Below are 16,129 nucleotides of genomic sequence, written 5' to 3'. Positions count from 1 at the left end.
CAAATGAAGGGCCACACCTTGTTCAAAGGGGAGATAATTACATATTAGTGAAATATTACTGGCATCTTTAAAAACCTTCTTCTCAAGAACCTCTAGTTTAGGAAAGATGAAACACTTAAGTGGAAACATCCTCAGGTAGGGTAGATTTTAATTCACTCAAATCATGACCTCTGGGGGTAGAATGGGGCCACAATGGATAATCAAAGTCTTACATAGGAATACATAGGAAAAAAATCTATAAAAATCTTCTTCTCAAGAACAGCAAAGCCTTGGTTGGTTTTATTCATATTGAAGCATCTGCTTGGTTCAAGTTTGTTCAAATCATGACCCCCTGGGATAGGATGGGGCCACAATGGTCAATCAAACTTTTACATAGGAATATAAAGGGAAAATCTTTAAAACTCTTCCTTTTTAAGAACAGCAAAGCCATCATTGGACATATTTATATGGAAGCATCCTAAGGTAGTGTAGTTTCAAGTTTGTTCAAATCACAACCCCAAGGGTTATGGCAGGGCCACAATGGGCAATCAAACTTTTACATTAGAATACATACTAAAAATCTTTCAGCAAACCCTGATTGGTTATTTTTTAATGGAAGCATCCTCAGGTTATGTAGATTAAATTTTGTTAAAATCATGACTCCTATGTAGGGAGGGGCCACAATGGGCAATCAAAGTTTTACATGATATAACATTAGTACATTAATACAAAAGCCTCCTCAGGTAGCATAGATTCAAGTTTGTTTACCCCCCCCCCCCCCCCCCCCCCCCCCCCCCCCCCCCCCGGGCAAAAGTTGGGACCACTTATATATTTAAATACTGAACTCATTTCTGCTTTTTCCTAGCCAAAGTGCTCAAATGAGCAATGTGGCCCATGGGCCTCTAGTTTTGTATTGTTTTCTTTATCCAAGGACAAACTTAGGTAATGGAGGATCTGGTGATTAAACTAATTCTGCTTCTTCTTTATTTCCAAGGTTTGCAGTCTTCAATTGACATAAATACCACTGTGGGATCCATCTTGGATTTTGCCAACTCTGAAATGGTAATTCATATAATATGTTCCCCTTCTAAATGGGGAGGAGTCATATTAATTTGTTCAAGGTAGTCATTACATAATACTTTTCATTTATTGCACTCGTGCACAATTGGTATGCTGTGCAGATGGGATTATCATACTTTCGTTTTTAACCAGGGATGGCAGCGAATATTCAAACATTCGAATATTCATTCGATGAGTTGATATTCGAATATGAATTTAATATTCAAATATTCGGTGTTTTTCAGATTTCATAAAAAAGAAGTACTGTGATTAATAAATTTTGATTAGAACAGTGCTGGAATTATCCCTGTTTAATTTACTAGCGATCAATTTCGATCACCTGATTTCTTTCACTTATAGATATACTAAATTATTTTGCTTTGAGTAAGGTGTTAAAGGATTGTACAATAATGCTTTATGTATAATACAAAACGTACTTTCATAGTTTTTATTAGTTAAATACAATGGGATCTAGAATCAAGAACAACAAAGGGAAAACCTTAGAATGTCTAAAAGATGTGAAGAGTATACTTATCAAAACAAATTTAATTGGAATGAGTGTGCGATAGAATTAGTCTATGATTAATATTCTTTACTCCTCACTAAGATATTAACAGTGGTGAAGGAGAAACTTCAAGAGTACTGTGCAACAATATATTCGAGAAGTGGTGTAAATCAGATGTGGATACTTAAAAATTCCAAGGAACTTTTGGAAAATTTGAAATCGCAAAACTTTACCAAAATCAACAGCTTAAAAACTTATGACTTTTCTACTTTATACACAACCATTCCCCACGATAAATTAAAGTCCAGGCTTTTTGATATAATTGACAGCTGCTTTTTCAATAAAAATGGAACTCGTAAATATACTTACCTTGTCATTGGTCATTTGCAAAATTATTTTGTTAAAAAACATTCTGATTGTACACACAAGTACTCTGAAGTTGACATTAAAAAGATGCTTGAGTTTCTGATTGACAATATCTATGTGGTTTTTGGAGACCAGGTCTTCCAACAATCTATTGGAATTCCCATGGGTACCAATTGCGCCCCGTTATTAGCAGACCTTTTTTTGTATTCATATGAAGCAGAATTTGTCCAAAATCTTGTACGTGAAAAGAAGAAAACACTTGCTGTGGCCTTCAACTCGACATTTAGATTTATCGACGATGTATTGTCAATTAACAATGGCTATTTTCATTCTTATGTCGATACGATATATCCTGGTGAGCTTGAGATAAAAGATACCACAGAGTCTGACACATCTGTTTCATATTTGGATATTTTACTTAAAAAAAGACGTTAATGGTAATCTAACAACCAAGCTTTATGATAAACGTGATGACTTTAACTTTTCAATCGTCAACTTCCCTTACTTATGCAGCAATATACCTTCATCACCTGCATACGGGGTATATATCTCTCAGTTGATTCGATACGCAAGGGCATGCTCTACATATGAACAATTTCTTAAACGAGGTAAATTATTGACAAACAAGCTGATGAAACAAGAATATCAGCTGTCTCGTTTAAAGTCATCATTTCGTAAGTTCTATGGTCGATACAATGACCTTGTCAGCAAATACAATTTATCACTGAGTCAAATGCTGACTGATGTTTTTCATACTAATTGTTAGGCCATTATTTACACACTGAATTGTCGACGGATTTTTCCGTTATTTCCCGATCATGACAATGAGCACACGGCGGGTGTGACTGGTCGGCAGGGGATGCTCACTCCTCCATGGCACCTGATCCCACCTCTGATGTTTAGAGGTCCTTGTTTGCTCTGCTCCTATTTTGTATTGTTTAATGGACTTTTGGGCTTGAATACTGTTCGTTATCTCCATATATTTCATTGTAAAGGGCCCAATTTCAGAATAAATGTGTAAATCACTGCATTATCTCAGGTTGTACATAATCCTGAATTTTATATTCATTATCAGGAAATAAGTTAATAACCTAGGAAAAATTGTATATGGAAATATTTGTTTATTTTTTAAAAGCATTATATCAAAGATTATAATCATATCTCTTATTAGGCAGATAATTGTAATTTATTATACGTATTGAAATCTGAACAGTATACAACTATCTTGCCTTTGGTAAGACGACTGGTTCCTCAGTTGGAGCTACTATAAATACACGTTTCATTTGTTAAATTATACTTTTCTACATTGAAATCAATTATTAATTTCAAACAATGACAAATATCAAATGGAATTCCTTATTGTACACCTACATCAACTCTTTGCCCTGGGACCCCGGACAAACTTCATTCATTTTTTTCTGCGTGTGCTTCTCTTATTGAGAAGCACATGCAATGAAATTTAATTAGACAGATAATGTAAGCAGAAAGGAATCAGTTGACACTTCAAATGCACGTGTTACAAGTTGTTACAAGCTTTAATGTGATTGGTTGAGAGAAAAAACAGTCAAACTTTGTAATTTTCCTGAAAGACGTTGCTGCAGTCAGCCCATTCAATATCGAATGAAGTTTTCAATGGTCCCATGGTAACGAGTTGGAACTGGAACCTTGATGTTGTGAGGATGACAATATAAATTTTAAAAGACAACACAAACTATTAATGAGATATTTGGATTCTCAAGGCATAATTTTTGCATCTGTCACCGAGGTACAAGGCATCAGTAGATAAGGGGAACTAACTCTGACATTGCCCTAACCAAGAGACAAGGTGTCAGCCTATGTTTAGGCTTAATAACACCAAGATCAAATGTGCGTAGAGCTATAACTCGAAAGCAGCTAGACAGTTTTTTAAACAATTTATTATACCTATACTGTTATTACTCTGTATAAAATTAACACCATAAAACTGTCTATTTCCCTGAGAAGATACTATTTCCCCCATCTGAGGACTACTCCCTGAAAAATCAGAGCTACTCCCTGGGACTACTCCCTCATGACTATTTATTATTAATTTTAACCAATTAAAATGAACAGTGGGCGGAGCGTTCAATGAATCTCGAGTCCATGACGTAATGTTATTAGCAATTTAACTATGACGTCAAAACATTTCGACATGCGATGTCAAAATCATAATGGAATTTCTAAGCAAAAAGAGGACAACGATAATCCTTCACAATGTCAGTGAAATTATTGTTTTTTAAATAATTTTATTTTTTCCGTATTGATGCATTATATATTTAACAAAATTGGAATCGCATGCATTTTTGATTATTTATATAAATGCCTCTATATTGTTTTAAAAATGTCCAAGTCTCCAGTTAATAAATCTCCTTTGTTTGCTTCGGTATAATAAAACAGTTATGGAATGGGTACTTGGGAAATATCAAATTTATGGTTCCCCTCGGCAGAAAACTATTTCCCTCGGTGGCTTCGCCGCCTCGGGAAATAGTTTCCTCCCTTGGGGAACCATAAATTTGCTATTTCCCTCATACCCATTCCATAACTGTATATTATTAGGTTGCAATTTAGTTCAATAATTGTATCCTCAATGATCAAATAAAACAAAGCCCAAAACAAATAAATTGAAGTATGAGTTAGGAAATTTGAATTGATATATTAAAGAGAAAACAATAAAATAAACTTTAAAATAATAGAATCAATTTGGACTCGGCACTATACTTAGTCTACTGACAGACTGGTGGACAGTCTATGAGAGAGCCATTTTAAGACCCGAGTTAAGTAGCATAAGGATATTCAAATGTTCAAAACTAAGAAATAAATTTAGCCACCATACTACTTAGTCTATCGGCAGACTGGTGGACGGTCTCTTAGATAGCCAGTGTAATAGACATAAGAAGTACGTCGTAGAATGTTCTAACATATTCTGACTGTAGAATAAATTCCTAAAAGTATATTTCTAATGAAGGAGTTAAGTTATTATAGAGAGTAACTGATGATGACCACTCGGATAATTATTTAAGCTGAAATCGAGTGACCATATGCCATTAATTACAGATAATTATCTTAACAGATTGAGTCTTGTCAAATGTTTGTCATGGTATATGTTAGTTTACCATATATTTAATTAGTAGTAAATACACCGATTCTGCACTGTGCGATATGGGTGATGTCACAATACCCTATATCAAGGACCGGTCCGAAAATCCGTATCATGTATTGGACCGGTGGGCAAAAATCCGTATCAAACCCGAAGTAACATTTGTTTAAAGTTTAAAAGTTAATTAACTTGATTTTATTTAAATATACATGTAAAATCATTCTTTACTAACATCTGTGGACTTATGGGGCCACTTGGGCTGATATGAAATATGATATGGATTTTAGTATGTAATATTCTCTATATAATTAATTAATTTTCAAAGTCAAATCCTAAATATCAATTAAACTTTAAAGTCAAATCCTAAATAGTTACAAAAATATATTTACACGAAATAACACACTATGACACGTAAAAGACATTATATCTCTTTCTTATCATCTTTTTTTAGTCATACCAACCTCCAACATGTAAAAATCTGGTCATGACCAGATTTGGAAAATAAAAAATCTGGTCATAACGCGTAACGACATTCACAACACATTTACCATGATTAAATTAAATATATATGTATGCATATATAAGCATTTGTGTATTGAGAATTATTCTATTAAAAGGAGACTTTAACTAACAATGACAAAAATTTAATATATATTGATTAAATTTACATGTTAAAAGAGCATTGAAGGTTTCATTATTCAGTATTGAACTGAGTTAAGTGTGCATTTTTTTTAAACAGTTAAAGGAAAGTTTTTTCAGAATCTGATTTGAAGTACATGCTACTGGAAAGTTTGTGCTAATTAAAGGACAAGGTTCATTTGATATAATATTTGGCCCTGAGAATTTCTATTAAAAATTAAAGTTTATGCTGAATCCAAACTTTACATTGAAAATAAGGGTTGGATATATGCTTGTTAAAAAAATAAACCCAAAGTTTGAGAATGTGTCCCCTGTATACTTTTTATTCATGGTCAAATCATGCATGGAATGGGTATTTCCGGAAAAATTGTTAAAAATCAGGGACTTAAAAGCATTTTTCATTAGGTCCGCATTATATCACCACTGAAATTTTCACAAATGAAAAATCGATATGAAAGCAATTTATATGCAAAAATTACAGTGGTGGTATTGTGTGGACCAAGTTTATTTTTAAAAAATGTGTTCATTTTACAGTATGCAATACACATACATAAGACAGTGTTTTGCTAGATCTAAATAATATTGAGAATATAACTCGCCACCATCGCTAAAAAATATAAAGGATAAAATCATCACATCAGTATTATGAAAATCTGGTATGTAATAATTCTTTACATGTTGTTCGAATTCAGATACATTGGGCTTATATCAGTACATATATATACTTTTTATATAGCATCATGCTTCTGCACTCCCTACAAGGGGTGATCAAAAAGTTCGCAAACTATCTCTATATTTACAAAACCACAATTCAGATCAGAATGAAATTTGGCACATATATAGTCATAGTCATATTCTATAAATAGCAGGTGTTATATAATGTTTTTCTCCGTGTTTGTGACGTCACAATGTGAAAATGACGTCAATATGTATGTGACTTGTGACAAAAATGGTTGACTCAGTCGTAGTCGAGCAATGAACGGCTGTAAAGTTTAACGTATATCTTGGAAATTCCTTTGCAGTAGAATATGATAATTTGTACAAGGTTTATGAAGACAAAAGACTTACTAGAAGTTCAATCATTAATTAAATTAATTGTTCTATGAATGCAGGGAGATGGTTAAAAATGATGTTTGTTATGTTGCCCAGCGAAAAGATGTGTCCTTATTGGGCAATTTGTTATGAAAGATCACCAAGTAACAATTAGAAAAATAGATGAAGATCTGAACAATAATGTAATTATTAAATCCATAAAATATCATTTACTTTAGACTTTAAACATATGAGATATGATAAAAAGAGATCGTCCATACTTTTTCCACATTACATAAACGACGCTCCCGAGACAGAGGACCATGGGTTGTGATGGTTACCATGCTAATTCTGGGAATGGATGTCCTCATCTACCCATCCTATTCTTGAGATTTGGCCATTTCTGACAGACAGACTGTTCTTGTCATAAAAAATAACTTGCATGGTAAGAAATATAAGACTCGGAAAAATCTTTAAGCTTCTGTGAACAGAACGCCATGGAGCATGTCATGTGACCGCCTGGATCACGTGATTCGCGCATGGGCAGAACAATGGCAGATGTGCATTATAATCAGAGAGGACTACTTTAAAAAATAATGAGCACTGAAACCTCATTTTATTTCTTTTAAGGAAGTATGTCAATTAGTTCGTGAACTTTTTGATCACCCCTCGTAACTAAGTGACAGTGGTCCGAGTTAGACTATATCTGGTTGAATATTGTTGAGAAAAGTAGCATTGCAGAAAAAAATGCAGTATTTACACTTGTCGTATAAATGTTATTTTACATTTGATTTAACCCAGTGCCTGTGTCCATAATCATGTCAAGCTGAACATTAAAACAATTTATAATCATTTTTTAGCTAACCTCAACAAAGTTTGGGGGAGCTTTTGTTATACCCTCGGCGTTGGTGTTGGTGTTGGCATTGGCATCGGTGTCCCAAGTTTAAGTTTTTGGAGCAATTTTCTTTTCAAGTACTTCTTTGCCCTATATTAATCAGAGATGCATGGAAGATGCTTCTAGTGTGTTTCATTGTACAGTCAAGGTTTCAGATGCTGCAATTTCAGCTAAAGAATGACCACTTAATGTTTTTGGAGCATGTTAAAGTTTTTAGAGCAGGTTAAATTTTTTGGAGCAGGTCTTATTTCCAAGTAACTATAGGCCCTATATTGACCAAACTTGCATGGATGATACATTTAAGGATGCACACTACTGAACTTGCTTCAGATGCTGGATTTGACCTACATTTTCCAGATGAGTGACCAGGTTAAAGTTTTTGGAGCAGATCTCATTTCCAAGTAACTATAAGCCCTATATAAACCAAAGGGGCATGGATGATACATCTAAGGATGCACACTACTGGACTTGCTTCAGATGCTGGATCTGACCTATATTTTCTGGATGAGTGACCAGGTTAAAGTTTTTGGAGCAGATCTTATTTCCAAGTACATATAAGCCCTATATTGATCAAACTTGCATGCATGATACATCTAAGGATGCACACTACTAGAATTGCTTCGGATGCTGGATCTGACCTACATTTTCCAGATGAGTGACCAGGTTAAAGTTTTTGGAACAGATCTCATTTCCAAGTAACTATATGGCCTATCTGAACCAAACTTGCATGGATGATGCATCAAGGGACAAACACTCTCAAACTTGCTTCAGATGCTGGATTTGACTTACATTTTCTGGATTAGTGACTAGTTTAATGTTTGTAGATAAGTCCATTCCCAAGTAACTGCAAGCCCTGTCAGACCAAAATTGCATAAATGTTGCATCTAAGGATGCACGCTACTAGATTATTAGTTTAGTGTGGGACTTTGCCTTACTTAAAGACAACATTCGTTGAGGTGAGCTCTGTAATCTCTGATTACCTATGTTTGAAAATTGACGTCACAGTGGTTTCGCTGATTTATTTGGTCTGTTGGGAAAATGGACTATTTACATGGACATGGACATATTCTGAGCTATTATAGTGAAAATTAGAGGCTAAGTTTCCAAGATAAAAGACAAATTGGCAAAAATATCACAATAGATTTTAACAATGCACCTCTCAGTGTAAAAAAAAAGATGCAATGTAGATCAGTTCCAAATATAATATATATTGTCATATATGTTTTATCGATGACTTCAGTTACCTTTTTTGAAGAGTTCCATAAAAATTACCTGTAAAGCTGTACGAGGGGCATTTGAAAAGTTCTGAGAACTGTTTGATAAAATATTAACCGTTTAACGGTAATTTCTGAGTTTGGTATCTTTGGACAGATCACAAAAATAACTCCGAAAATGACGTCAGAATCTCGAATGTCTAGCATACTGACCATAAAAATGACGTTACAAGAGACAGAATTTCAGTGAAGTAAAATTTTGAAGTCAACTTTTGTTCATTACTCGGATGCACGCTAACAGACACAACTACCAGTTGGAAGAATGATTACATAGACTACAATCTATCATATGGAGGTCATATTCAGGAGCTCCTTTAGTTTTGAGGTGGTTTAAGAGTGTGTCAAAACTAGCATGTTATTAATGAATCTCGCGCAAAATATTGGGTAAAAAAGACGATGTTGTGAGAAAAACACGAAGTATGCAATCACAGGAGAATAGTGGACGGTGTTGCAAAATTTGCTGGCATTAATTCGTCAGGTGTTTTAACCAATTTTGCGGGAACGATTAAAGCTCAAGAGAGGTTAAGCAAAGGATGTCCCATATTTTCTTGTAAAAACCAAAATAGCGCCGGTGTAGTTCTAACCCCAACGTAACTAGATATGTTCGAAAATTTTAAATCATGGAAAATAGATAAGATTGTACATGGCAATGAAACTCAGATTTATTTTTTTGAGTCGAAAGTCAAAGGCAATAGTGAGTTTTGGATTGCCGAAGTTGAAATGATATGAAAAAAATACGCACAGAAACTTGTCCGGGGGAAGATTTTTGTACGTCTTATTTGTAAAAGGAAAGAGTCCCGATACTCAAAATACATTAGTGGAAAACTTCATTATTACACTTCAGTTTTATACAGAATATGTTTTGTTTAATACAATGAAGAGCTGTATAATAGACCGAAAATCCAGCTTTATCATATAAATAAAAATCTTTTATGAACGCCTAAGATAACATAACTGTGCTTATTAACCAAGCAAAAAAATAAAATATGGAATTGCTGATTTACCGCACCATTCTTATAGTCTTACTCTACTTCCATGCAAATTTTCTTTGAAATATCTTTTCAATGAAGCCTTTGATAGCACTTTTTCGATGTTCTCATGTAGCCAAAATACGCAACTTTTCAGTATGCTAAACATTAGAGATTCTGACGTCATTTTTTGAAGCTATTACGTCATAAATATAAGAAAATGATGTTCATATAAGTGCAAATTTTCCAGCTCTTTTCAATGGTATAAAACTTATTAACTTCTGTGAAATGGTTAATATTTTAGCAAGCAGTTCTCAGAACTTTTCAAATGCCCCTCGTATATACATAAATCACATAAATGTATTTTGGTCACTTCATTTCTGGAGATGGTCAAAATGGGGTAATGTATAGCATTTTATGTACTTAATGAAATTGAACAAAGGAGGGATGTAATATATACATAATGTAAAAAGAAAAAGAAAAAAAGAAAACATTAACCTTGGGGGGGGGGGGGGGGGGAGGGGGTAAATTATTACATGAGTGATAATATCAGATTGGAGGGGGTCAGGTCCAATTGCTCCTCTCACATTACTATAGATTGACAGACCTATAGGAATTGTATATAGCATGGAAACATAATATAGATGTAACGATCGGCAGAGGATAAAAAAGTGTTTTCTTTTGATTGTCAAGAATCACATAGTTTGCTTGTGCTCCTTCTTTATTAATATAAAAAAGTATTGCCTATTTGCGTGCACATGCGAAACTAAAATCCACTTCCCAAACATGAAAATCACCTATTTCATGGTGGTGATGGTGGGGTCCATATTTCTTTTCTAGTCATTTTTAGCTCTACTGGTCAGAGACCAGAAGAGCTTATGCAATAGTAAGATGTCCATCCCCCTGTCTAGCTGTCTGTCTGTCCATCAGTCTGTCTGTAATAAATTTTTTTAAAATGCTACTCATCCTACAGTTTTGGTCTGATTCAACATAACTTGGCACACAAGCAGACTACACTGAGATACATAATTCTGTTTATTGGTTTTTGATTTCGATAAACGGTGTTGCCATGGTTACTAAAACTAGAAATTTCGGTGAAATACATTCAAAATGCTACTCCTCCTACAGTTTTGGTCTGATTTCAATATAACTTGGCACAATTGATTTTTTACACTAAGATACATAATTCTATTTATTGGTTTTTGATTTTGATGAACAGTGTTGCCATGGTTTCTAAAAATAGAAATTTCTGTAAAATACATTCAAAATGCTACTCCTCCTACAGTTTTGGTCCGATTTCAATATAACTTGGCACACAAGTAGACTACATTAAGATACATAATTCTGTCTATCCGTTTTTAATTTCAGTGAAAGGTGTTGCCATGGTTACTAAAAAAAGAAATTTCTGTGAAATACTTTCAAAATGCTACTCTTCCTACAGTTTTGGTCTGATTTCAATATAACTTGGCACACAAGTAGACTACACTAATGCCCTGTTCACACGGAGAGTTTAATTTGAATTAAACGTAAGTTACTGCGAATTAAATTTGATCCGCGTTCACACGGAGAATTTAATGCGAATTAGTCTAGTTAAAATTAGTTTACTGCGCATTAAATTACTTGGCATTTGCTCTGTGTGAACGCTAAGCGAAGCTAATTCGAATTGAATTTTGACGCATGCTTAAGGGCAGAATTAAGGCACAGTCCACATGTCCATGGTCAAATATAGGTACTTGTGCTATTTTTGAGTGGAAAACAAAGGAAAATTATGTTTATCACTAAAATGTGTACAGATACTATGACAAATGTATATCTGCTCTGCACAATATGACGTGATTTGTAAATGACGTCATAGTAGCTTCACTGAATAGCCTTGTAGAAATAAAATTATAATTCGCATTAGTTTACTTCGCATTATCTGTCGTGTGAATGCAATTTAATTTGCATTTGTTTAATTCGCATCATTTTACTTCACATTAATTTACTGCGAATTAAACTCTCCGTGTGAACAGGGCATAAGATACATTATTCTGAGCATCAGTTTTTGATTTTGCTGAACAGTGTTGGCATGGGTTCTAAAAATAGAAATTTCTGTGAAATACATTCAAATGCAACTCCTCCTATAGTTTTGGTCTGATTTCAATATAACTTGGCACACAAATAGACTACACTAAGATACATAATTCTATGTATCGGTTTTTGATTTTGGTGAACAGTGTTGCCATGGTTTCTAAAAATAGAAGTTGCTGTGAAATACATTCAAAATGCTACTCCTCCTACAGTTTTGGCCTGATTTCAATATAACTATGCACACAAGTAGATTACACTGAGATACATAATTGTCTCTATTGTTTTTTGATTTTGATGAATAATGTTGCAATGGTACATGTAATTAAAATCGAAATTTCTCTAAAATTCTTTTAAAAGGCTACTCCTTCTACAGTTTTAGTCTGATTGCAATTCATCTTGCCACAAAAAGAGAGTAAAACAAGGATTATTATTTATTTATTGCTGTTGCAAATATTCAAGTCCAAGTACTACTTTTCTCTTCCTTTGTTATAAGTACAAATCAGGAGAGATACAGTCTCAACAGAGACTTCTGGTTTGATTTTGGTGAAGTGCTGCCATGGTTACATAAAAATTGAATTTCTTTGATATACTTTCAAAACATTACTTTGCCTACAGTTTGGTCTGATTTTAATATAACATGGCATGGAAGTAGACCACACTGAGATACATAATTGTCTTAATTGTTTTTTTGATTTTGATGAATAATGTTGCCATGGTAACTAATATGTAAATTTCTCTAAAATTCTTTTAAAAGGTTACTCCTTCTACATTTTTAGTCTGATTGCAATTCATCTTGCCACAAAAGAGAGTAAAACAAGGATTACTATTTATTTATTGCTGTTGCAAAGTTTCAAGTCCAAGTGCTACATTTCTCTTCCTTAATTGTTATAAGTACAAACCAGTAGAGCTACAGTCTCGACAGAGACTTCTGGTTTATATGTATTTGTGCTTTAGTATATACTTTAAATAACTCTGCAAGTTCCAGGGGGGTTGGTACGGACCCCCCTTCCCTTACCCCCCTCTAAATCCGTGCATGGTTATATATCCACAGATATCTGTGCACACAGGGACTTGAGACAATCTTAGCAAAATCGGGTATATAGTGTACCCTATTATACTATATACCCGATTTTGCTAAGATTGTCTCAAGTCCCTATGTCTGTGCATAAGTGAAATATTCTTGAACGGGGCTCGTACATGTAATGCAGTGATCGTAGAAAATATAGCTGATTTTATTCTTGATAATTGTTTGAACTGGAGGGTAAAATCTAAATAAAATATAAATAGGGTGTCATAGAACATAGAAAATAATTAATAAATGTATATACAATGTATAAGCATTGGATTTATTGTGAAGTGGATTCCATGGTGCTGGATTTTGTAGAAAATGTCGTTCTCACAGGTTATTGAAGTAATGACTTCCAGGATATCGATATCAACAATCTAGTATGTACATGTATTCCAAGGCAAATCCAGCACCGGCGTGCAGTCCCCATCCCCCTCATTTGAGATTTTTTTTTTTTTGCTTGTGTACATTTTGTTTGTTTAACCTGTTTATACTTTCAGTTTATCCACACGTAACATTCAGGCACAAAGTTTCAGTGCTGATTTGAATTCAAAAAATGTTTCATGTTGAAAAAAGTGAACCTATCCCCTACATGGGTTAATGGTAGAGTTTTACTTGAAATTTCATTACCACAATGAACATAATGATACTTTTTCCATGTCAACCTTTTTTTTTCCTTTACTTTTTTTCATCTTATATACTTAATTAATTATCATTAGACTGAATGTAGAACTAATTTGCTTTAATTTCTATGCCTACTATATGTGATACTAACTATAAATATTCCATGTAATTAAACTTCTCATTGTCTGAATAGATCCCCGTCCCCCTTCCCCATAAAACGTAAAAGTATCAACTGTACTGTCTGCTTCCTTTCCACCGAATAACGAAATTAATATTGTTTTCTGTTTGTTTTAAAACAAAGGGCCATCAACTTTTAAGGGTTAACAGGTTCACAATATTAAATTGAGGTATTCTTAACATTATATTAGTCCAAGTTAAAGTAATAGAGTATAGTATTTACATATTGATAACCAATATAAGTAAACAACTGTTACAGTGATTTCTGTTCACTAACACTTGATTGCATGTCTTCGAACAATTTTCCTGGGAAATGTCTGGCAGGCACTTTATCCTGGAAATGAACTAAATTAGGTCATAATGTACACCTTTATATGATAAAATGTTCTCAAAGTCTAAAAAATGTTTTTCCTTGGTGTTTAGAGCTTCTTTAAAACAAACGCTTGCATAGGCTGTCGTCACAAAGGTATCGATACTTAGAGGAAGCAGTAAGGGGCCAGCAGGGGTGGGGGAGGCATCCAGACCCCATCCCACCCCAACCCCACCACTTGTATAAAATTCATATAGTAAAATACCAAAAAATATGAAGGGGGGGGGGGGTCAAGAAAACGATGTAAAGTTGGTAAGATATGTGGATGTAAATTAGTGACCACCCCCCTTAAAGTTTGGTTTTTGAGCCAAAGGCTCAAGTGAGCTTTTCTGATCAAAATTTGTCCGTTGTCTGTTGTCGTTGGCGTTGGCGTTAGCTTTTCACAATTTCATCTTCTTCTCCAGAACCACAGGGCCAATTTCAACCAAACTTGGCACAGAGTATTCTTGGGTGGAGGGGATTCAAATTTGTTCAAATGAAGGGCCATGCCCTCTTCCAAGGGGAGATAATTACAAAATAGTGAAAAATTAATGGCATCTTTTAAAAATCTTCTTCTCAAGAAGCAATGGGCCAGGAAAGATGAAACTCATGTGGAATCATCGTCAGGTAGTGTAGATTAAAGTTTGTTCAAATCATGACCCCTGGGGGTAGGGTGGAGCCACAATGGACGATCATATTTTTACATAGGTGTATATAGGAAAAATCTTTAAAAATCTTTTTCTCAAGAACAACAAAGCCATGATTGGTCATATTTATCTGAAAGCATCCTCAGGTGGTGTAGATTCAAATTTGTTCAAATCATGACCCCCGGGGGTAGGGTGGGGCTACAATGGACGATCATAGTTTAACAAAAGAGTATATAGGAAAAATCTTCAAAAATCTTCTTCTCAAGATCAGCAAAGCCAAGATTGGTCATATTTATATGGAAGCATCCTCAGGTGGTGTAGATTTGAATTTGTTCAATTCATGACCCCCAGGGGTTGGGTGGGGCTACATTATGGACGATCATAGTTTTCATAGGAGTATATAGGAAAAATCTTCTTCTCAAGAAGAGCAAAGCCGTGATTGGTCATATTTATATGGAAGCATCCTCAGATCATGACCCCCGGGGGTAGGATGGGACAACAATGAAAGTTTAAACTTGCAGGAAAAGAAGCCACAGTTAGTCAAAGAAATATGTAAGCATCCTTAGTTAGTGTAGATTCAATTTTGTTCAAATCATACCCTCAACCCCCCCCCCCCCCTTTTAAGGGTAGGTCGGGACCATTTATGCATGTAAGCTTTTCAATACTGAACTGAATTTTGCTTTTTTCCTAGCCACAGTGCTCAGGTGAGCGATGTGGCCCATGGGCCTCTTGTTCAGGTTTGGGTTAGTAAATAAAGTTTTGTCCTTTGGGTCAATCTAGTTTTTTTTTTTTTTTGAGTTGGTATGGAACGCTTCACCCCCTTTTCTGGGAAAAATTACAGGAAAATTCCTCATTAATTGCGCTGTTAAATTTTTTCATGAGTTCACATTGCTTTTCCGCGAAGAACCCTTCTTTACCTTGAAGTACTAGTATTTTTTATCTTTTCTGCGAAATCCTCCATTAACCAGGTGGTACATTTTGCTCTTTGTCTACCACAGGGATGAATTTAATGTAAAAGTCTCCAAAACATCGTTCATAGACCAAGTAGATTGTAGGTCATCTACACAATTACCTATACATCTTCACAATGTCAAGTACATAATAAAATATACATGTAAGCTGGATTTATTTTAAAACATGACGTCCCATTCTTGTTTATGACGTTGCATAAAGCAATATATTGTCAAAATATCGCAACATTATTGTGACGGCGTGCGGGTATGTCTTGGACATAATTCGGCGTTCACGTTGATTTGGGAAAATTAACTCAAGTGTCACGTTCATTTGGGGAATTGCACAAAATACAGGAAGTCCGAATAACAGGATTAAATAACAGTTTATTCGGTATCGGATATTGAAATAAT

At 34.5% G+C, this 16,129-nt stretch overlaps 1 protein-coding gene and 1 long non-coding RNA gene across 2 annotated transcripts in view; one reads left to right on the top strand and one right to left on the bottom strand.

Moving 5' to 3' along the window:
- LOC133171525 (NADH dehydrogenase [ubiquinone] 1 beta subcomplex subunit 5, mitochondrial-like) overlaps positions 1-16,129 on the bottom strand; it is a 317,834-nt gene that overhangs the window by 126,501 nt on the left and 175,204 nt on the right. The window lies entirely within an intron of this gene.
- Positions 1-16,129, top strand: part of LOC133171565 (uncharacterized) — a 32,989-nt gene that overhangs the window by 8,733 nt on the left and 8,127 nt on the right. Inside the window, exon 2 of the long non-coding RNA XR_009718817.1 lies at positions 974-1,041. This is a non-coding gene — a long non-coding RNA (uncharacterized LOC133171565). The remainder of the gene's footprint in view (positions 1-973; positions 1,042-16,129) is intronic.

This window comes from Saccostrea echinata, unplaced genomic scaffold (assembly GCF_033153115.1).
Source record: "Saccostrea echinata isolate AGI-Se365-2 ecotype Australia unplaced genomic scaffold, CSIRO_AGI_Sech_v1 ptg000054l, whole genome shotgun sequence".
Lineage (NCBI taxonomy): Eukaryota > Metazoa > Mollusca > Bivalvia > Ostreida > Ostreidae > Saccostrea > Saccostrea echinata.
The sequence above is the reverse complement of the archived record's forward strand: the minus strand, read 5'-3'. Positions and strand labels throughout refer to the sequence as shown.